The 23,872-nt window shown below is 45.4% G+C and overlaps 1 protein-coding gene across 3 annotated transcripts in view; it reads left to right on the top strand.

Moving 5' to 3' along the window:
• ZMIZ2 (zinc finger MIZ-type containing 2) overlaps positions 1–23,872 on the top strand; it is a 60,203-nt gene that overhangs the window by 5,569 nt on the left and 30,762 nt on the right. The window contains exon 1 of one of the 3 annotated variants that reach the window (XM_066593153.1): positions 5,805–5,908. The exons of the other annotated variants lie outside the window; for them this stretch is intronic. The gene's annotated coding sequence lies outside the window, so the exon portion shown is untranslated. Of the gene's footprint in view, positions 1–5,804; positions 5,909–23,872 lie in introns of those variants that run through there. 3 annotated transcript variants of the gene reach the window in all.

Below are 23,872 nucleotides of genomic sequence, written 5' to 3'. Positions count from 1 at the left end.
TTCATACTGCCCGTGGTTTGGGCAGCTGAACTTTATGTTGGGTTCCCTTTAAAGTCTATAGTGGATGGGCAATCGTTGTAGTGATTGGCACACAGTGGAGGCATCGGTGTAGTCCCTGGACAAAAAAGATAAGCCTGGCTGCTGCATTCAGGATGGATTGGAGAGGGGGGAGTTTAGTGAGGGGAAGACTGATCAGTAGCGAGTTGCAGTAGTCAAATGAGAATGGATCAGGGCAACTGCAAGAGATTTTGCTATCCACAGTAAGACAAGGGTGGGTTCTGGAGACCTTTTTTGCGTACGTAAGCATGAAAGTAATTCAACATAGGTAGTGAAGGAAAGATCGGAGTCAAATGTGGCCCCAAGACAGGAAGCGTGCTACCTACAAGTTATTGTATCACCACATTCTTTGATGGGAATATCAGGATTATGTAGGTTAATAGATGGTGGAAATACAAGAAGTTTCATCTTTGAAAGATTCAGCTTCAGCTAGAGGGAGAACATCATGTTGGAGACACCAGACAGAACATCACTAGTGTTGAGTTGTAGTGCTGCTGTGGCGTCCCGAGAAGAGGTGTTTAATTGGGTGTTGTCAGCGTAGAGATGGTACTGAAAGCCAAATCTTCCGATAGTTTGTGTGGATAGAAAAGAGGACCTGGAACCAGACCCTGAGGAACCTCAACAGCTAAAGGAGAAGTAGTAGTAGAGCTGGCCAATGATGAACTGAACAAGATATAGTCAATAAGATGTCCTTATGACCAATAGAGTGGACCGTCCTGAGGTGGTGATCTGTTGTGTGAAATGTTGCAAAGGGATCCAGAAGGACGAGTAGAATAGTAGCTGCTAGGGCGGACACCCACTGGCTATTTTTTCTTCATTGCGCTGCGAGAGCAAGTGAAAACACCCGCCTCGCAGTGCGAGGGGGGGGGGGGGGGAAACGGGATGATGCCAGGATATCGCCAGTCTTTTCAATGGGGCCAGCTGCAGCAGCGCTAACCCCATTGAAAAGATATGGAGAATAGCACGGACTTCTGCCACAGCTGTGGCAGAAGTGCAGCATGCTATCCCATTGCTTTCAATGGCATCAGCGCTGCTGCCGGTTCCATTGAAAGCAGTGGTTTTTGGCAAACCCTGCAGTATGATTTTCGGGGAAGGGCTTGAAATATAAGCCCTTCCCTGAAAATCATCAAGTGGTTAAAAAAGTACTCGCCTCTCCACCGCTCACATGCGTCCTCCGGCTGGCGGCCCAACACTGCTTTTCAGCAGGCGGGGATTTAAAAATCCCTGCCTCCTGAAATGGCTGTGCTGATTGGCTGAGCACTCAGCCAATAGCAGCTAGTGCTTAGCTATTGGCTGAGCGCTCAGCCAATTGCAGCTATTGAATGATTAGCTAAGCACTATCTGTAATTGGCTGAGCGCTCAGCCAATAGCTAAGCATTAGCTGCTATTGGCTGAGCGCTCAGCCAATTAGCACAGTCCTTTCAGGTGGCAGGGATTTTTAAATCCCCGCCTGCTGAAAGTGCTGGACAGCAGTGTCGGGGAGCCAGCCGGAGGACGCGTCTGAATGGCGGAGAGGTGAGTACTTCCTGTTTTGTTTTGTTTTTTTTTTACTTTTTTTTACCCACTTAATGATGATTTTCAGGGAAGTGTTTATATTTCAAGCCCTTCCCCGAAAATCATACTGCAGGGATTGCCAAAAACCACTGCTTTCAATGGGACCGGCAGCAGCGCTGATGCCATTGAAAGCAATGGGATAGCATGCTGCACTTCTGCGACAGCTGTCACCGCGAATTCCTTCATCCCCGCGGGGATGAAGGAAACTCTTATCACAGTTGTGGCAGATGTCCGCGGTATTTTCCATATCTTTTCCATGGGGCTAACGCTGCTGCCGCTGCCCCCATTGAGGAGATTGGCGATATCCCAGTCTCATTCCGGCGTCTCTCTTGCGCTGTGAGGCGGGTGTTTTCACTTGCTCTCGCAGCGCGAGATAGAAAATATCGCCAGTGGGTGTCCGCCCTTACATTTAGCTGTCCGGATAGAAACCCTGTTGCGTTGGTGGGAGTTTGGACCCGACCTTCTTGCATGGCAGGGGAGAATCCTACCACTGAACCACCCAAGATAAAAAAATATTATAAGTTTGCAATTGGAAACATTTTTTTTTTTACATTTTTCTTTTGAAAACTCACCTGATGTGTTTAATGAAGAGTGAAAAAGCCTCTTCTGTTGTGATTCTCAGATTCTCATTGTCCTGTCTGTACAATCGCAGGAATCACTCCGCCAGCTCTGGATCCAGGAAGTGGTACTGAGCATGTGTGACCACTGGACTCATTAGGTAGATGGGAATCAAAAGAACAGCCATAACAAATATGTGACCATAATGCATCGACAGAGGAGCATTTTTAAAAAAATGATTTCAACTGAAAAGCATGTTTGGCCCAATTCTAATATTTGTGCGACAACGGCTTTAATTATAGATAGTAGAGCGCCCTTCTGCTCTGTATACTGAACCGTCTTCTGTTACCTCATAAACCTTGCACAATCCATTCTGTGTGCCAAGCTAGTTGCCTGGGCCATGTGAGGACATTTATGACAGTCTGCTGACGTGACCTACTTTACAGAACCACAATTAATTATACACTCATTGTCAATAACATCAAGCACCTAGAAGGAGTTCTCAGAGTCGAATGAAACTTTCTATATGTGATTGTAACGTTGATATAAGTGATTACAATATCAGAGCAAAAGGATAAATTATTGTGGAAAACTGAAGATTTGAATAGAGGCTCTAGTACCCTGTTCTACCTCCTCTAGCTTGGATGTAAGATGTGATATGGGCAGGCATGGAGGCTCTAGTACCCTCTTGGGCCGCCTCTAACTTGGATACAAGATGTGATACGGGTGGGTATGGAGGCTCTAATACCCTGTTGGGCCACCTCGAGCTTGGATGTAAGATGTGATACGGACGGTCATGGAGGCTTTAGTACCCTGTTGGGCCTCCTTGAGCTTGGATGTAAGATGTGATGTGGGCATGGAGGCTTTAGTACCCTGTTGGGCCACCTCGAGCTTGGATGCAAGATGTGATATGAACAGGTATGGAGGCTCTATTACCCTGTTGGGCCACCTCGAGCTTGGATGCAAGATGTGATATGGACAGTCATGGAGGCTCTAGCACCCTGTTGGGCCACCTTTAAGCTTGGATGTAAGATGTGATATGAGCGGGCATGCAGGCCCTATTACCCCGTTGGGCCACCTTTAAGCTTGGATGTAAGATGTGATATGAGCGGGCATGCAGGCCCTATTACCCCGTTGGGCCACCTTTAGCTTGGATGTAAGATGCGATATGAGCGGGCATGAAGGCTCTATTACCCTGTTGGGCTGCCTCTAGCTTGGATACAGGATGTGATATGGACAGTCATGGAGGTTCTAGTACTCTGTTGGGCTACCTCTAGCTTGGATGAAGGATGTGATACGAGCGGGTGTGGAGGCTCTGTGGGGGTCCATGAGGACTGGAGTTTGGGAAACTTTGCTCTAGATCTTGTAAACTGTTAAAGTTGGCGCCCCAGATGGGTCCTATTCATGTCCTGTTGGCAATAGATGTGGCGACCCAGCAGGCCACGAAAGTATGGAAATGTTGTGGAATCATTCCTGTGACACCCTTGTTTGTGTAGCAACCAATTAAAGCACAGCTTTCATTTTACCAGGGCAAGTTAAGAAATGAAAGCTGAGCTCTGATTGGCTACTATTGGAAACAAGGACAGTCTTACTGTTAGGTCACATTTACACATGCAAGATCTGCTTCAGAGTTTCCTCTAGCAGAATCGTTGTTGAAATTCTGCAGCTTTTATAGTACAAGCCATGCGGATGGGATTTTTAAAAATCCCCTTCACATGGTGCGGATTTTTTTTCCCGCTACGAATCAACAGCATTTTTAAACCCTGCGGATTCTTAATCCGGAGCATATCTATTTACGATATTTAGGTATCTGTTGCAGAATGCGCACAGCGATTCCACCACATGAGAAGGTGGCCTTGGTTTTGATAAACGAGGCCCTTAGTTATCCAAACTGTGTTCATCACCAATGTGATGCAGGTAAGGACTTGTATAGATCTTAGAGGGAACCTGTCGTCACATTTGACCTTGATAAACTACACTATGGAGCTCTAAAGGTGAGAGAACAGGGAGTGCGGTCAGCCTCATCGGGTGCTCCATTCCTGCGCTGTATCTCTGCCGGGCCGGTATGTGCACACAGTGTGACTGTCTTCGGATGGCTCTGTGCACGTGCTCTACCATTTATCTATATGTGAGAGCGTGCAGACACTGCAATCTTAAGAGTTAGGCCTCGGTCACACGACCGTTTTTTGGTCCGATCTGCAGACGCGCTGTGTTCTATATATGCGCTCAATGGGGCCGGCGGCAGCAGCGCCGACCCCATTGAGAACATATACTTAAAGATCATTCTCCTCTGCCACAGCTGTTACAGCTGTGGCAGAGAAGAACGATGTTCGCCCATTGAATTCAATGGAGCCGGCAATACAGCCGGATCCATTGAAAGCAATGGGCTGCCGGCGAGCGCAGGATGAATTTTCGGGAAGGGCTTAAAAATATAAGCCCTTCCCTGAAAAACATCCTAAAATGTGTTTAAAAAAAACTATATCTATACTCACCTTTTCCCTGCAGACTGAGTTCAGCCGCAGCCGGCCGGCAGTTCCCCTGAACTGCTCTGTGTAGTATTCAGCAGGTGGGGATTTAAAATCCCCGCCTGCTGAATGGGCTGCTTCTGATTGGTGAGGGCTGTGACCAATCAGAGGCAGCTCTGGTAAGTGAGTGCTGCCTCTGATTGGCTGAGCGCAGGGACCAATCAGAGGCAGCTCTCACCGCCCTTCAATAGCTGATTGATCCTCAACAACTGCATGTGCAAAACCGTGACTCGGCCTCTGTTTCCTGAATGAGATTATGAGATGGATTCCACCATGTGAATGAGGTCTTGCAGATCAAGTCAGTGCTGGCCACCGTTAACCCCAATGTCCTACTTCCTCAGTAACACACTGGCTTCTAGGAAGCTGAGATACAGGGTTTTGGATGGTGGGATCCTCACACAATAGAGCATCCGTCTCGGGGTCCTTTTAGACATCATCGTTGGCTCGTTCGCTCTTGTGTAGCTCGTTTTGGACAGGCAGATACATCATTGGCTCGTTCAAACAAGAATTGTTCAGTTTTTCACATTCGCAGTTTAAACGATTTCAATCTAAAAGCCCCTTTAGGAACTGTGAGCGACATAGAAGAGTCCCCTGTGAGTGTGATTAGGGGCTTGTGTAATATTGGGGCGAAGAGCTCTAATGCGAATATTAAATTGGCAGGCTACTGACCGTTTTTTAGATACATTCGCCATGTTATGGATCTCTGCTGTCGTCCTCAGTTACTCCGCACATGTTTTGCTGTTTTGCATTTGGAAATTGGAGTCCGCGCTGCCTTTTTTTTTTTTTTTCTTCTCTCCCCCTGACGAGAGCATAGCACTGAGCATCTGACCAGAGCGGTCATCATGATTTAGCATTTTCCAATTCTGTAATATATTATCCTTACTGCTTTAATTTTTGAGGCACTCAAGCTATGACATGGCCCTCAAGCACAAAAATTGATCTGATTGGTTAAATTGGGCAACATGGGCACTGGATGATGCCCACTGTCACTTCCGCTGCACCCCCATCCTGCACCTATACTGAATGCATGCTGATGCGTATATCTGTATGTGCCTGCAGCAATATACTGATTGCACTGTCATATTTTCACAGGAACATGGGAATCTGCTCTTGTCACCCCCTAGTGGCAGTGGCTATTACTAGACATGCAGACAGCGCTTGGAGAAATTGTTCATTATGGAGTCTGGAGGCATCTTTAGTGGACAGTTACAATGGTAAAGTCCAGTTGTAATGGAGTCTTTCCGTTAGGGATTGTTGCAGGTGTTCCCTGCTTCAATGAACACCCTGTTAGTTGGCCTTGAGGGAGTGTAAAGCCAATAAAGGAGGTGTCCACTGATTGCAACCCCCACGTTTCAGTTAGGGCTACACACCGTGTCCATTGAGGACCTCTGTTCTGAACCGTTCAGACTTCCATTGAAAGAAAAAAATGGATTCTTCTGAAACGAGCCAGTGTACAATTGTCCAGGTATCCAGACGATCTGATTGGTGAGAAGTTGGTTGCCTATGGCCTGGCTGACCAAGGCTCCGAAGACAGCTGGCCAATGTGCCTACAAACGTGCCGTATATGGGTTACTTTAGATTAGCCTCTGAAAAGACCCCTTGCAGACAGCTCTAAAATGGTCATGTGTTGGGGTCCTTATGATAGTTGTGCTTGAGTATGATGTCCACAACATGCGTGTAATGCACCATTTTGGTAGCTTGGATAGTGACGAACCCTTAGTTATAGGATATGTTGCCCATTTCATGAAAAAGTAGTTTAGAGAATGGTATGTCTTTATAATGTGTAGGCCTGAGACTTGAAGGGGTTGGTCACTTTTAGGGGAGTCTTTAGAAATGTATGGAAGGGGTGAATTTGTTACTGGCCGTCTTCATTGAAGCACATTGCACTCGTTCCCGACGTTGGGAAGCGACATAAAGCCATTTTCCGTTGGCTGCAATAGATGGTTGCGCTGTCCAGCGAGGTCAGGAATAGCGTTTTTTAACCGCCAAGAAATTCCTTGACAGTCCGTAATACTAGGGTACTTTTTTTTTTTCAATATATTATATATCAGTGATTTTTTTTAATTTTTTCTTTTTTTTTTTCTTTTTTGAGGCTGGTAGTAAACTCTGATAATTGAGTCCACACCAGTATCTGACCTAATAGAAGTGTGTTCCTTATTATCATTCGGTAAGGCTTTCCAGTGTGTTGGCTACCCAGGAAAATGAAAAATTCAGGTTTGCAACACTGGACAGGAGATTGGCTGGACAGGGAATTATGGCTTGAAAACTAAGGACCATCGGGACACATTTATAATAAGGACTCAATACTTGTTACTATAGTAAGTAACAAGCTCAACTTTCTAAACACTTCCCATAAAGTTGGCCATATACTTCCGATGGCTGAAAGTTCATTTAGCCGATGGCTATTCCTCCTGATTTCCCCACGTATACATCCATGGGGAGAGTGGAGTAAACCTCTGCCAAACACCTCTGGCTTAAGGCCCTTGTAGACATGGACGAGTGTCGGGCAAACGATGCCCGACACTCGTCCCCGCACATACTAGCTTTTGTGCACCTGCACATGACCTAGTATTGTTAGCTCTCAGCGGGGAGGCTGCAGGAGATTTTTTTTCCTCTCGCTCCCCCGCCCTTCTCTATTGACATAACACAGTGGTTGTTCAGTACTGAACCGCCTCTATGTAAACTGAACGAGAAGCGATCAGCTGATCGTCCATCGTTTATGCTGCATAAATGATGAGCTGATCACTCATCATTCAGTGTAACTTGCGGCCGTTCAGTAATGAATAGCTGCTGCGTTTTGTCAATGGAGAGGGGCAGAGGAACAAGAGGAGAGAAATCTCCTGCTGCTGCCCCGCCCCCCTGCTGGCCGCTCCGTGATCGAGCCAGCGATAGTAGCTCTCATGCAGGAGCACGGGAGCGAGGACTCACAGGGTCGAGTGTCGGGCATCGTTTGCCCGGCATTCGTCCCGTGTAAACACAGCATTACCTCCCCCGAGTACAAAAGGCTTGGGCATATTGAAATCCAACTGCCCAATCCTTTTCCCCTGGCAACTACTGTTGGTTAATATTCGGAAGCGCCCCATACAGATGGCTGGTCAGTTCCACTGAAATGGGCAGGATCAGCCAACAATTATCTAATGTGCATGGCCCTGTGCATATGACCATATTATATACGGTAAAGGGTCGTCATAGAGGTGCATAAGGTCTTTACTTGACCTCTAAATGCCTACAGTTTAATACGAAGCAGATTTCATTTTTTTTCTGTTCCGCATATGTCCAACTTAAAAACCTATCATGGCAGGTTCCATCGGATGTTGTATGGATGGGGCTGTTCTTCCATAGACTGCCTGATGGTGCCTGCCACAATGTGTTCGCTGCTGTACCGGACTCCGCCGTGTGCATGGGGCCAAATTCTCTGTGATTCAGTTGCAGGTAATGACAGGCTAGTTATAGCTTACAATTAGAACATTACATCCACTGTCAGACTACGACCTGACTTACTTCCTGTGGGATTTGTCATACGTTACATAGTGTTCACAGTTTGACTGGTTTGGGTGTTGGTTGTCACTATATTTTTTTGAAGATCCTTCCACCTTCAGATTAGAGAAGACGCGTCTCGATGTACTCTCCAGTGTGCTACCTGTAATCAGTGAGAACTCTCTGTACTCGCAGAGCCCAGTAGATTAGTCTATTGATATCACCTTGGACGTTACAAAAGATTGCCTACTTATTTTTTTGCCCTCAAGCAAAGAGGATTTGCATGAAGAACATCTTCAGATCCTTACTGTATTGTCTTATTGACCTCCTTTTTTAGATCAGCGCTACAGAAATTTCCAGAGCCATTAGCACATAGAAATGTGTTTTAGTGCCTGTGTAGGTTGCTTTCTAGTTATGGACAACCAGAGAAGGTAGATTGGCTCCTGGATGGGTTGTACCTGGCTGATGAGGGTGCATCTAAACGGAACGATTATCACCCCAAGATTTTTCAATCGAGCAAAAGTGAACAATAATTGTTTGGTCTGAACGCTGGTCAACGACTGACAAATGAGAATTGTCCGCTTTTTGTTTGTCCATTTTATGCAGGCGTAAAAACCATCGTTGGCTCGTTCACTAGTCGTTCGGTTTAAACAGCGCTCGTTCAGTCCTTCTCATACAGCAAAAGTTAAAGACTGAACGATTGTCGTTTCAACGCGCCAATGATGCCTTTGCCTGTCTAAACAGGCTGTACGAGACCGGGCAAGTTGGCGGTTACGTCGCTCGGCTTGTTTAAAAGGACGCTACGGTCTTTGTGTTTATCCATCGCTGTCTTAGGAGGACCATGCCTTAGTTGGCCATATGTTAGTAGAGCTGTCCATAATCCTGATGGAAACGACCATTGGATCTTCATTGTATGGCTTGTTAAACCACCATTGGAGGTGTGAAAAGTCGTCCCATGACTATGGACCTTTTTCTAGTGATTCTTTATTCCTATCACCCTCCTAATCTAGATGCCCTAGGTTAGAAGTTTTTGTGGTCCTGCTTCTACCATATCAATAGACCTTTGGAGGCAGATACTCGAGATTTCATTGTGTATGTCGATCATGCATACTTTTGGTAGTACTTGAGGGAAGATACTGGAGAAGTCTTCTAGTGCTGGGGTCCCCAACTCCAGTCCTCAGGGACCACCAACAGGTCATGTTTTCAGGATATCCTATGGTAAGAACACCTGTGGGAATGTCTGAGGCACTGACAATAATTACATCATCTGTGTAACACTAAGGAAATCCTGAAAACATGATCTGTTGGCCCCTGAGGACTGGAGTTGAGGAACACTGTTCTAGTGGACCTCTGGCACTACTTCATATGGAAATGACAAGAATATTAAACGGAGAAATTCTATTTCTTTTTTTTTTTTGTTTGTAGAGCTCACAAAATTCCTCTTGTTTGGTGATAGATTGAGTAATATCGGTCAAGCTCAATAGTAGCTACTGAGAAGTACTGTACACACTGTGTCTGGTATAAGCCTAGTTTCACATGGGTGGTTCAAAAGTTGCTCCCAAGATTCGCAGGCGCAACTCATCGGACAGCACATCGAACATCCCGTCCATATGCCGTCCGATGTTCTGAAACGCTGATCATGAACAATTACTTCCTGATACTTTATGTATGATAAAGCAACTGATGAATCCCGGCTAAGTAAAGTTTAGGAAGGATCATTTTTCCATTGGGCTTCCATCGTGAATTCTAAGTCTTGGCAAGAAACCAACAAGTTATTTTTCCAGCACCTGGAGTATCGCTCCACCCAACAGAATCTTGCTGACCATGTTGAGATCTCTGAACCTTCTCTTGGCCACCTTCCTCCCAGTAGGACAGGAGGCCTACTTTAGTTGTCCAAAAGTGATGTATAGTTGATGCAATATTAATACAGAAGGTAGAACAGACCTCGAGACTACTCAGTGCAACTTTTTGAGTTTTCATCATTTAGGAGGGATGTAGGCTTTAGTTATCTGAAGAATCTTGGGTAACTAAGTTTTTGTGGGGTTGGGGGAGAGAGCATCGCCTGGAGATAAAAAGGGACAAGTGTTTTCTTTACGTGTATCACAAGACTGTTCAACGATGGGAATATGCAGTGTTCATTAGCCTCAAACACCGTGTCTACATTGCCTTTTGGCTATTTGCGTAGTCTTAAGTCGCTGAGTAATGAACGCTAGTTACCTTTTTGTTTACTTGATCTACAGTAATGTTAATTACTGCTTGTTTGCTGCTGGTAGAAGGCTTTATTAGAACATGACAGATTATATTACAGACGACTAATTTGTTCTCGATGTCAGCTTCTTCTAGAAGTCCAGAGCTCTACTACTTATGGTGGTACGGATTATGTTCTTGTTTAATGTAGCATCTTCAAATTTTTTATTTATTTTTTGCCAACATAACCCATTTGTAAATGTTTACCAGGTGCCTTCATGCATCTCTAAATATTTATCAGGAGCTACTGGCATGTATACAGGTTACTACCTCATGGGGAGGTGACATGTTTGCCTAATACCTCCTTCCAAGAACCCCCGATGTTTATTAATGATTACCAGGTAGGTTAACGTTTACCGACTCCCTGTAATGTCTGTACTTTTCCATGCTTACCACGGCAGTGCCAGGGATCGGCTAAGTTTATCTTGTGTATAGTCTTTTATGGAATATGCTCCGTAAACTAAATTTACTTCGGTCCCTTTTAGTACTTGGGGGTTTAGCAGATTTGCTTCAGGATTGCAGGAAATGTGGGTGACGAGCCCCTAGGCTAGAAATACTTGCTGCTTTTAAATTTTTTTTTTTTTTTTTGAGCCAAGGCCAAAAGTGGATCTTGTAAGAAGGGGAAATATAAAGGCTCTTTTACATGGGCCAGTTTTTTGGTCCGGAGTAAACCAATGCTTTTGCTTTTATGTTGCATGAGCCAGGAAGTGCTGCCATGGGGACGAATGATCGTTCCTTCCCATAGGCCAACTGGACTTTTTTTTTTTTTTTTGCTCACATGTAGAGATGTACAACTATTCAATGAGCACAAAAATGTTCGCTTGTTCATCGGCTGATCGCTGTTTACTTAGCCCATTTTGTGGGGCGAACGAACTTATGGAGGAACATTCGTGCCTGCTGTGTAAAAGGGCCTTAGTTGTTCCTTTTATGGTTAAAACAAGGCCAAAAAAAAAGAAGAAAAAAAATCTACTTCTGCACCTCTAAAGTGCACTAGAAACCGTATAAAGGGCGGTTTCACTTGCAGCGGTTTTTGTGCAGCTAGATGTTTTATCAGTCTGCGTGGAAATAAAACAACACGTAACAAAAAAGTTACAATTATAGCAAATTAAAAAAAAAAAAAAAACAATGAAAGAAATGCTCCGTTTATAGCATTTTACAAGTTTAAAAAAACAAAAAAAAAATGAAATGTGTCAAAAAGGCCTAAGGGAGCTGTAATGGCACAATGTTGGTAGTCGCTTAGCTTTATGTACCGTTTTTAAGAAAGCACCGTTGGATAGCACTACTTAAAGGGGTAGTGCCAAGATAAAGCTGTTCCCTGTCTTTCTGACTGATGGGACCCCACTGTCTCCATGTGAATGGAGCGGTGGTCCATTCATTTCAGTGGCTTCATAGGAGATGGTTGAGTTCAAGCACTTTGTAATCTTCAGCACTTCGACTGAAATTAAAGTGATCCCCCTGCCCTGGAAAACGTTAGTATGCATTGTTAGTCCAAGACACTACACCTGCTTTGATTAACCAGTGCTGTCTACATAAGCCGTGCTGGCCTGTCAAATCAGCATATAGTGTCTTACTAATGGATACTATGCATAGTGACCATCGGGTAGTCAGAGAAGCGGTCCGGCCATCTTTGTTTCTCCAGGCGTGGGGGTTGCTTGAATGGCATGGCAGTATGTGTGGGCGATCGCTGCTCCATTCATGCAGGACCATTGGCATTCGTAGTCTCAAGATATGTGGGAGGCCCAGCGGTCGGACAGGCATCGGTCATAAAGTTATACTCTATCCGGTGCGTAGGGAATAATGTTTTATATCCTCAGTCTGATGGGGAATAAATGTCCTTAGTCAGAAAACCACTTTTAGGTATGATGGACTCCCTGAAAAGCCCCTCTGTAAACCTTACTAGAAGGGATTGTCCAGAGAGACTCTGTCGCCTACTTTTAGCCCTGTGAGCTAAGCTTATGGGCTGAAAGTAGATGACCCGCTGAGTCTGAGGATGTAAGTGTACTTACCTCCCCTGTCGTTCTACTGGTGTGAGCGCTGAAAGTTGAGGCTGCAGTGCATTGAACGGTGCTGGTAAATAGTCTGACGTTCTAATGGGAGGACAACGGGGGGGGGGGGGGGGGTAAGTATAGCACTTACATCCTTGGACCCGGTGGATCAGGGCTAAAGGTAGATGACAGAATCCCTTTAACGTTGCTTGACAAGTAGACATGGTGGAGGTGGGATCCTTCTGCCCCTGCCTGACCTTTTTAAATGAAGAGATTCCAATATTCTATATAGGGCAAGCTTGCTTTTCCAAAAATAGGACCAGACAACTGTGGATGCCCACTCCCTTTTTAGGGCGGGTGGTCCAGCCCCGGGAAACCTTTTATCAAAAGTTTAGAAGACTGTAAAATAACAAATGCAGTAACCCTCGCCCTTACCAATCCTCCTTTCACTTCCAGTGTTTTTTTTCACTGGCCTCTTCTCACATCGGCTCCCGCAATGATGTGCCAACAAAATATGGGACCACTTCAGCCGATCAGTGGTGACCTCCTAGGGGTTTCCTACATCAATCACATATCAACAGATCATTGTTGGAGCTGGGTGAACAGAGATGTGTGGAGGACCTGGATAACGATGGCAGGGGATTGGAAACTTGAGTATTACTCCATTTATTACTTTATAGCATCCTAAACTTCTGGTAAAACCTTTTTATGGGACTTCACAATCCCTTTATTAAAGTTATAAAGCCACTTTGTTTTAGGATAAAAGAACTGGTATACTCGAGGTACAATTTTGACCGGTGGGGTTGTTTTTTTTACTTCTCTCTGCCCCCTCCAACCAAATGGAAATAGAGCGGAAGGAAGTTTTCCTGGTCCAGATGGATATACCAAACCGTACAGTGCAAGGTAACATTTATAGTCCTCTCCCTGTAAACTGCGACCTGGCCTGTACAATAGGATTTAAGCGACCCTCTGGTTTCGGGAAAAAATTCTGCCCCAAGACCGGAATGGCAGGGGAGTTTAATAACTTCAGTTTTTCTTCTGTCGTCACTCTGATCTGCTCGTTCTGGGCCCTGTTTTTGGCTGTCCAATATGTCCGACACTATTTTCAGACTACCTAATTCCCCACAGTTCATTGGTAATTGGTTAAAGTACTATTACACTATACCTGCTCTCTGATTGGTCAGTGCTGATCACATGAACACCTCTAGCCAATCAGAGAGTGTGCACCAGGTAGTAAAGAAATTGCTGAAGGCATCTTGGACGGGCGAAAACAGGCCCAGAGCGGCGGCAGAGAAGTATCCCTGTAGGTAGTATACTCCCCTGCACCTCCTGTCGTGGGACGGAGTTTTGTCCCAAATCCAGACGGTCGCTATTGGTGGTTGATATATTTTACTATTGTGTTTTTATGTATTTTTTATTCTCTTTATTAATATTACATAAATATGTATGGCTAGCTTTAGGTGAGCAGGCATGTTATATTTGTGGTACTAACATACAGCTTTATAAAAGACACATAGTTCAGACCTTAAAAGGGAAACACGGCTGCTAGGAATAAAAATAACCTACACTTACAGCCCCATCATATCGGGGGGTGGGGGGGGGCGGACTCGGTGGGTTTTTGTTGTCTTTAGGGAAATCTTGTGGGCAGTCATCGTGCTCCAATAACTATAGACTCTCAGATAAAAATGGTCCTTTCATGTGAATTCAGCGGTCATAGATGCCATAGCTGCTCTTTTTTTTTTTTACCTTTTTTCTTATGGATTGACTTTTTATATTGCACCAGCAATGCTCTTCCCATAGTTGTGGAATGTAGCCATTTTTCATGTACCTTTTTTTATTTTTTTAAATTAAAAAAAAAACAACTTTTACAACATATTTCGACCCATCAGAATAAATTGTATCAGAGGGTTAAATCTGAAAAAAATTTTTTTTTTACTTTTTAGACATATTTCTGAAATTGCCTTTCCGCCCATAGAATGATGATACATAGATGAAATCAGTGTCTGTTTATAGTAGCGACACCAATTTTTGCAAAAAAAACTGCGTTGTGATGCATATTTTACGTTCCCAAAGGATGAGGCTGTGCAGCTGGCATGGCATTCCTAATTCTTCTGGGAAGGGCTAGGACGACTCTGATGCTCCACCAGTAACCATTTTGAAACTTTTTTTTGGCTCTGATCAGTAAACATAGAGTTAAAGCAATGATGTGCTAGAAGCGCGATCACAGTGAACTTCCACATTTGTTACAAGAAAAGTCCTGTGAGCTCATTGCTTGAAATAAAAGGGATTTCCAGCTTGAGGAAGGGGGGGGGGTGGGGGGTGGAGCTGGTAATGCAAATTGCCGGTGAGACCTCCAAAGTTGGTGTCAGTCTAATATGGTGGTGCCAGACTCTCGCCCATTGGCTAATGGTTGGAATGACTGTCGAATTTATTTTTTTTCGATTTGGCATGTAAGGTGGGGTTTATTTACAATTTGAGAGTAGGAAAACTCAACCCCTGGGTCAAACAGATCCAACTTATGTCGGAACCGAATGGCACTCATTGACTCTAGTGGAATCCGTTCGCTTTCCATTTAGAACTTGCTCCAAAATTGGTGACTGAGGTTCCGAAAAGAACCTCTGATGCTGACTTGAGCACAACCTTAGGACTATTGTACAGGCTGTACTGTACCCAAGACACCTGGCAACACCACAGGCAGCCTTTTTTTTGGAGTTATTCTCTGAGTCACATGACCCATTTAGTTCAATAGTCGCCAAACACTACTTATAAACTAGTGGCTGCATGTTTTCAGTCAGTGATAGCTTTCTAAACATGTATACATCCTATCCTATTATCCCATCTGGGCTTTGGGTATGAACTTTTTAAAACCTCCTGCAGCATATGCAAATTACGTTTGAATGGTCCAGTGGGCGTACCTGGACTGTTCCAGCCACCCACAGTCTTCAGTGTTCCCAAGCTCCCTGCCTCTGAGTGATGTGGATGATCTTCTGGAGGTCAGAGCCGAATGGGCGCACGCGCAGAGTAACCGGATCTTTAGCGGGCAGACTCGTTACTCTCCTCATTGCGAGCACTGGTCCTGCTTTATCATCCACCTCAGAAGTTGCATGCACAAAACCATTCATTCGAATGGGTTCGTTCAGACTTGCATTTTTTTTCTTTCAGAGTTTGAAAAATTGCTGTATGTCCTATTCTGGCTCAATATTCGAATGCGAATAGGACATGCAAATGGCTTGGTGTCCATGTGCTGCACCCTAGAATCTTGAGCGTTACTCCCTCTTGGGAACATAGCCTAAATTTTTAAGCCGTTGATAAGGATTTCCATGTTTAAGTCAGCCTTTTTGCTGGTGCAGTCCTAATCTTTAACTCACGACCTGAAGGTTGCTGATTCAATCCCCATGTGGTTCAGGTAGCCGTCTCAAGGTTGACTCAGCCTTCCATGCCTCCGAGGTCCGTAAAATGAGTACCCAGCTTGTTGAGGGGTACAGATGACTGCGGAAGGCAATGGCAAACCACCGCACAAAAAAAGGTCTGCCAAGAAAACGTCACGATGTGGCGTCACCCTAGGAGTCAGTCATGACTCTGTGCTTGCACCAGGGGGGACTTTACCTTTACCATCCTCTTCTGCCACAAGGGTTACACTCTACAGGGGTTCGGAACAGCACTTCTTGTCTTTAGAACATCTTCTCTAAATAACTGCATAAAATGGTGATTAGCTGGATGCCAGGCATGGTGCGACTAATGAGCAACAAACCGATTAGTTTTTTTCCCCAGTAACTTGACAGAAGAGGAAAACTTTTGAATTTCTTATATTGGTGACTCTAGTAAGAGTGCACAGAACCTGCAGAGCACTTTATGGGGGGTTTACTAAAGGAAAAGGAAACCACATCTTCAGACGAGGGAAGGTGTACCATCTGTGATGTTAGTCTCTTCCTCGCTTTATTCACTATTTTGCACCATTCGGAGATTGTTGTGCCTGTAAATCAAATGAAATGGCCTCATTTCTGCTGCAGTCCCTATGCTACTATATTGTCATACATAAACAGGTTTGCATGCAGATTTTGGCACTTCCAGTCACACCAGTATCCTTATCTGGATGGTTGCTCAGAGCTGGACATTTGCCAGTATCGGGCCCTGTTTTCGGCAATTCAGTATGGCCATAGTACTTTTCTGACTACCTACTGCACACTGTGCACTGCTCTCTGATTGGCCAGTGCTGCTCACGTGAGCAGCTCTGGCCAATCAAAGTAGACATATTGTATTGGTAGTTTTAACCAATGCATTGTAGGGATTAGGTAGTCTGAAGATTATCTTAGACTGTCTGAAACAGGACCCAAAACAGGCGGATCAGAGGGGCGGTGAAGAATTACTGCAAGTAACACCCCCTACTACTGCTGTCCAGTCCCAAACAGAACTTTGTCCCGACACTGGAGAGTCCCTTTAAGAGGATGCCTTTTTTATGAATTCCGTCAACGGGCGGTTGGACCTCCTATGATTTGGCGCTGTGTGTATTTCAATAGCAATTCAGGCATCTGGGATTGTGAAAAGATGAATACCGGATCTTTCTTCTCCCTCCTCTGCCGCAATATTGTCATCCTCTAGGGCCTTCAGTCAGGCATTGATTTCATTATTATGGTACATGGGTACAGAGTGAAAATGTTCGCCCCCGCACTGTGCGTCGTACTCTCAGGATGTTGACGCACTCAGCGTTTCATACAATATGTCTTGAGACGTTCTGCTGCTCGGAGCCACGAGCTATGGCTTCCTCCTGTGCCCATGTCGCCATGCTATGATGACTACCTCCGTCTCATTCCACCCACTGATAGTCCATGCTTGCCCTGTGGCATTGACTGGCCATAAAGCTCATCCTCTTGCTTCTGTAGTGCCTGCCTGGGCGACACAGATAGGGTTGAGACGGGGGGAGGTGTGACAGTCCTCCGGCATAGGCTTCGCACAGCAGGTTGGACTGGGAGGGGGCAGGGAGAGAGTTGGCAGAAATCTTGCGGATTTAAATAATTGGGAGAATTCCAAGTATCTTGTGTGACGAGCAGGAGAATTGTTCAAGGAGGGCTAGACAGGGGGACAAAGGGGAGAAACTGGACTGGAAGGAGACTGGAGTGTAGTCAGGACTGAGAATTCACTACTGGAGGGGAGATAAGATTTGTGCTTAGCAGAGGGGCGTTATGGGACGGAGGGGAGGTTGGAGGTTACCTTCTGTCAGGACAGGCATCGATGTGGGGCTGCAATCAAACTTTTTGACTTTAGCTTCAATATTTGTAGCAAATCCGTCTTAAGATTTCAGGTTCATTTATAAGGAAATGCTACCCGGAATACCGGGTTCTTATTGGGTTCCGTACATGCTGCATTACACTTAAAACTCTCCGCAAGTGATTTTTGTTCTGTCAGCAGACTACAGGCTAGTTTATGGTCTTTGGCCTAGTGTAGGACTATGCAATTTGTTTTAGTGAAGGTCTGCTTACTTGAGTGTGGCTTCAGGTGAGGGTCCAAACTGAACAGTAAAGACATGTTGTTAAGTTTCACAAACTTTGTAGGACTATCTACGTCAAGACCTTTTATTAGTTAGTGGAGAAATCCATATCGGACCCCAAATTAAGATGCCAAATTCTCTAAACTCAGATTGGACCCCTAAAATTAATTCAGATCGCAGAACAGGCAATAAATATATATACACTTTCTGCACCTGGATCCTCTGGTGTGCCAGGTCCCTTAGGGGGAGAGCACCTAGACGGCGAGTGAGGAGACTAAAAAGGCCACTTGTGCTCCTCTGGGTAATATGCAAATAAGGGAGATGGAATAATACCTCCACAGTGCCACCTATTGAGGGGAAATACCCTGAAACAGCTGTCTGTACATGAAGTCTGGCTTTGCTTTTAATTCCCAGTCATTGTTACAAGGCTTGTATAAAGAGTCAGACTTTGGCTTGAGGGAATGCTGCCTTTCAATAGGTGGCACTGGGGAGGTGGTATTCCATCTCCCTTATTTGCTTTAGACTTTTAGTAGCATGGAAATCTCCTTTAAGGGTTCTTGTAGATGGGAACTTAAAGGGGTTGTCCCGCGCCGAAACGGGTTTTTTTTTTTTTCAACCCCCCCCCCCCCCGTTCGGCGCGAGACAACCCCGATGCAGGGGTTAAAAAAGAACACCGGAGAGTGCTTACCTGAATCCCCGCGCTCCGGTGACTTCTTACTTACCTGCTGAAGATGGCCGCCGGGATCTTCACCCTCGGTGGACCGCAGGGCTTCTGTGCGGTCCATTGCCGATTCCAGCCTTCTGATTGACTGGAATCGGCACGTGACGGGGCGGAGCTACACGGAGCCCCATTGAGAAAAGAAGACCCGGACTGCGCAAGCGCAGCTAATTTGGCCATTAGACGGCGAAAATTAGTCGGCTCCATGGAAACGAGGACGCCAGCAACGGAGCAGGTAAGTGAAAAACTTCTTATAACTTCTGTATGGCTCATAATTAATGCACAATGTACATTACAAAGTGCATTAATATGGCCATGCAGAAGTGTATAGACCCACTTGCTGCTTCGGGACAACCCCTTTAAGTTAGAAAAATGAGTTCAGATCAACAGTATAGCAAGTCTTTAAAGTGGTTGTCTCGCCATAGTAACTGGTGAAAAGTGTCTGAATGCTGGGGCTACCACCTCTGGGACACCCACCAATTAGGAAAATGCGTTCCGAACCCCCTTTATGTATGAATGGAGCTCCAATCACACATATACACTACTGCTCCATTCATATCTATGGAGCTGTTTGCGTCAATGACTTTTTGAGTGACCTGAGCGATAGTTGCTCAAGTACTTCTAGACTGTTGGTTTTAATTGGCTTCTGCCTAAATTGTCTTTAGTGTTTTGAGTAGTTTGTGTTGGTGCGCATGTATGTTGGAGTTGGTTGTCGGCAACAGTATGGCAGGAACTGACAAGAACAAATTATAATATTTACAAAGCATGAAGGTGTCAGATCTGTCTGTGCAATTAAAGTTAATGTGTTCTCGGAGAACATATGATCACAAAGCAGACTTGTGGGCTGCTGTGTGGCACGTGGATCTAAAGGTGCGAACAAATATTAGGTCAATGGAGGCACTAGATGTACTGTCCGAAATGGCTGCATCAATGCTGCACTAAGTAGTCAACAAGCTTAATTCAGTGGGCTGCCAGGGTCTATGGTGGACTAAAACAACCACCTTGGGAGCAGGAAAGGAATTCCCTGGCCGAAAGGGTCCACCTTATGATGGAGCTGAATGGACCCCATTGACTATATAATGGGGGTCCGTTCAGTTTTTGCTTAGCTGCCCAGCATTTTACTGGAAGATAAAGCGTTGAGCGCAAACCTATTTCTTCGGTATATTGTGCCGAATCTGCGTGCGGAACCTCCAAACAGGGATTTCAACGCCACCACAATGTTAATTGTGCCATATAGTGTTCACTTTGAGACACAGTAATTAGTATATTTGGTGCAGGGAATGTACTAGACCTGCTGATTGGATGTTTTGGAGATTCCCAAATACAGAGTGGCCACGGGAAAGTAGCCTGACACCACACTCTTATGAAAGGGTGCGTTCACACATTGCCGAAATGTTGCAGAAAATTTGCAGCAATTTTTTTTTTTTTTTATCCTCCTACATGTGAACAGGATGGGCTTAATCCTATTCATTTAAATAGTAAATCCTGTGGTTTTTACGCAGTGTTTCTGCGACGTATGAACACACCCTAAAGGCAACCAATCACAGCACAGTTTTCATTTCACCTCAGCAGTATAAGACGTGAAAGCTGCTCTGTGATTGGTGGCTATGGGCAACAGACAGATCTTCTTTTAGGCAGCTGCCATAAGAATGGGAAGGTGGGCTAGCTTTCTGTGGTCACCCAGGCCAGTTTTTGGGAACGTGGTGGTCCCCGGAGATGCCAGGATAGGTGGGGATTCCTTTTTTTTTTCTCTTTAACCAAAATCTGTGACCACCTCTACAAGGCATCATCATGAGTGCATATACTTATAGGCTAAGTTTGTGACTTGACATTAACTGTATTAAACTACATACCATCGGGATCTGTGCACATGGGGGTAAGGCTGGCAAAGACTATGCCATAGGTCGTTCACGTAAAGCCCAAAGCTTGGCTTTATCTAGGTCCTTCAAATAACTGTTTTTTTGGTTTTTTTTTCCCCCAAAAGTGACCTAAAAATAATCTAAATGCATACATTTAAATGTTAATGGGCCACGTGGCTTGCCTAAACCATATGGCCATTAACAACTGAGACCTAGGGAACTACTGGCTGGGTTCACACGGGGCAGATTCCCAACGGAAATGTCAGTTTGGCCGCAGCAAAACCCACGACATTTACGCCGGGAGAACCGCCACAGAAATAGCCGCGGCGGCTTTGAAGCGGCCCGGCCACTCGCTCCTCTGCTGCGGCCGGCGCTCCCAAGGAAGAGAGTGCGGCCACAGTGGAGGGGAAAAAAAAGGCATTCGGCAAATCCGCGCTGCAGCGGCGACTTCTGCCGGCTTAGCCGCAGCGGATTTGCCGTCCCGTGTGGGCGAGATTTCTGAGAAATCTCATCCACGTGGCTGGCTAATCCCGGGATTAGCGGCCGCATGCAGATTTGCTGCGGCGAAATTCCGCACGGAATTTCCGCGGCAAATCCGCCCCATGTGAACCCAGCCAAATCATAAGAAGCTGCATCACCTGCAGGATTGTTGGCCACAACCTAACTGTTCCTTGGAGCCGTACCCCTACATGGCCCAGTAATGAACCCAACGTATTCACCTGGGTCTATCGACGGTCTTGCATAAGACTTGTACTGGACAGGGAGGGAGCAGCAAGTCCCGCTTCACATACAAAGATGGATATGGAATGTCGAGTAGATGGAATGTACTTTCTAAACGTTTTGGAGAACCCTTCTTTCATGATGTAGCAACTATATATAATGCAAGGACCAGATTGCACTTCGCTACACAGCGCATATAGCTATAATATATATATTCTAGACATTGTCTCTCTTGGGTTGTGCATGCAATTCAGGGAAGCGTTTTGTACATTCTAGGCTGACACCCACACGAGAGCGAGTCCTGACATCACACCGGGGTCATATGTCCATGAGTCACATGAACTTCAGAGCGTGTTGATGAGTGGTGTGACACTGCACAACCCCAGTAGTGTCACACTGTACCGAGTGCACTCATACATTGTACTGCAATCCCAGCATGGACGATCAGGGAAGTGAAGTAAAAAGAAAAGTAGCTGTGTGTTCAAAGTTCGTCTGACGGGTCGTTAGAAATTGTGTTACTTTGTTTCTGGGAAAGCTGGGTAGTTCATGTGACTCATTACAACTTTCAAAGTTCATCAAGCTTTCCTAAAGTTCTGAATGGCACAGATACGAAGTATGATTCTAATATGCGTAGCCCCGTGTGGTGCAGAGTGTTAAGCCAACAGAAATGCAGTACTAAGCTCTCGCTCACGACCTGAAGGTTGGGAGTTCAATCTCCGCTTGGTTCAGGTAGCCGGTTGACTCAGCCTTCCATCCTTCCGTGATCAGTAAAATGAGTACCCAGCTTGCTGCGGGGGTAATAAATAAATTACCTGAAAGCTCTGCGGAATAAGTTGGCGCTATACAAATAAGATTTCTTTTAGTAGCCATATTTGTCATCTAGGTTTCCCAACAATAAAGCTGACCATACACAACCCTAGCTAGCATAATATTTCCTTGGGAAGAAGGAGACAAGCGGCTGCAATCAGCGGCTTCTTTCCTGCCACAAAGAAAAACGGATATGTTAAAATCCAACATGGTCAGTGCCATAGACATTGAAGTGACCCTCCGGTCCTAGACAAAGGTGTCTACCCCAGCTTCTCTGACTACCTGACTCGTTTGCACTCGTTCAGCCTGTTTGATCAGGCCCATCATCGTTCAGAATCCGTCACTTCTTGCTTATGTCTCGTTCAGTGTTTCACATCCCTATGCAGAACACTGAGCTGGGAGCGGATGTCATTGCTCGTTAGTCGCTTCATTTCACTTCCCTGAAATAAACCAATGAGTGACTTCTCAATGGGCGTCAACAGGCAGTCATTCATCTGAGTGACTGCCTGTTCACTGTGACTAGAGGCAGGTGTTCGACTTGTTCTGTCTCCATTCACTTAACGATTATGCCTCCTCCACAGTGTGCATCAGGTAGTCAGAGGTAATGCGGCCATCTTTGTTCAGAACCGGAGGGTCGCTTTAAATCGTCAGTTTGCAGATAAAGGATATCTATTGTATGCAGATAACAGCACTGCAATCACACTGGGGCTACTAAATCTACAAATCCCCCATTCTCCTTTAAACCACAACCTTGACATGTGCATTGCCAACGTCTGGCAGCCATTTGTATTCCCTCCTCTTCCGTAGTATTCCCAAATTACTGTGAATGGGGAAGAGTTGTTACGCTTGTAATGTTTATGGTGATGTCCTCGTTGGCAGTTGGGTGTATTTTGTTACGTAAGAGCCCAAGATGCCTCTGGGCAGATGGACAGGAGGAGGTGGTAGATTTCGGTTTATTATAGCATTGCGGTGTATGATGCTGCTCTGGATGCTGCGGCACTGAATACATTGCAGCATTCTGGAAGCATTTTGGTTTGTTACGTGTGAAGTGCAGGGAGGGGTTGTGAGGGATGGAGGGGGCACTGTGCTTTGAAGGAGGGGGGCTCATACATTTTTGTGTTTGGGTTGGACAGAGAGATCCTGGTGAGAAAGAACAAGACAGAACCCGATGTTCCAGGGACATGACGGGAGGAGAGGAGGAGGAGGAGGAGGAGGAGGGCGGGGGGAGCATCATGAGGATTTGTGTAGAGATGCCAGCCGTACATACTGCAATACAGCCATTAACTCTGTCTTGTGTTTACAGACGTCTTCACGACTCGTCTAACTGGTCTCTGGACCAAACTTCAAGACTCTTCTTAGAATTCTTAATTTCTTCGTCGGTCCGATCGTTTCCTGGAAATGGAGACAATGATTTCCAACAAGCCATCCAAAATCTGTTGTTATATCATTTGCTCTGAAAATGGCACAACTCTGATATAATCCATCTCTGGAACAGACTTGTTACCACGGGGCCCAGGGGGATCCTTACCCATCATAATCGATTCATCATGTTCCGCTTGTAGGAATGGTGAGAACTATCCGCAGGGGTTTATGTAGGTTGCGGCAAGAATAATGCTGATTGACAACCAATCTAGCTTTCCTTGAGGCCCGTTTACACGTAACGGTTGTTGTTTAAATGAACAAAAGTGCGCGATAATCCTTACGTATAAACGCGGGACATTCTGTCTAGATAAGCGTGAATAACTGCGAACGAATTAGCGGTGGCGTCACGCGCTCGTTTAAACGAGAATCGGCTTGAGTAAAAGGGGCATAATGGTGGATAATTGTGCCACAGAGAAATATGCCACAAAATTCGCATGTCTTGCCTGCGGATTTCACCC

The sequence above is a fragment of the Eleutherodactylus coqui genome, chromosome 2 (assembly GCF_035609145.1).
Source record: "Eleutherodactylus coqui strain aEleCoq1 chromosome 2, aEleCoq1.hap1, whole genome shotgun sequence".
In the NCBI taxonomy this organism is placed as follows: Eukaryota; Metazoa; Chordata; class Amphibia; order Anura; family Eleutherodactylidae; genus Eleutherodactylus; species Eleutherodactylus coqui.
This window is presented reverse-complemented; position numbering and strand designations above follow the sequence as displayed.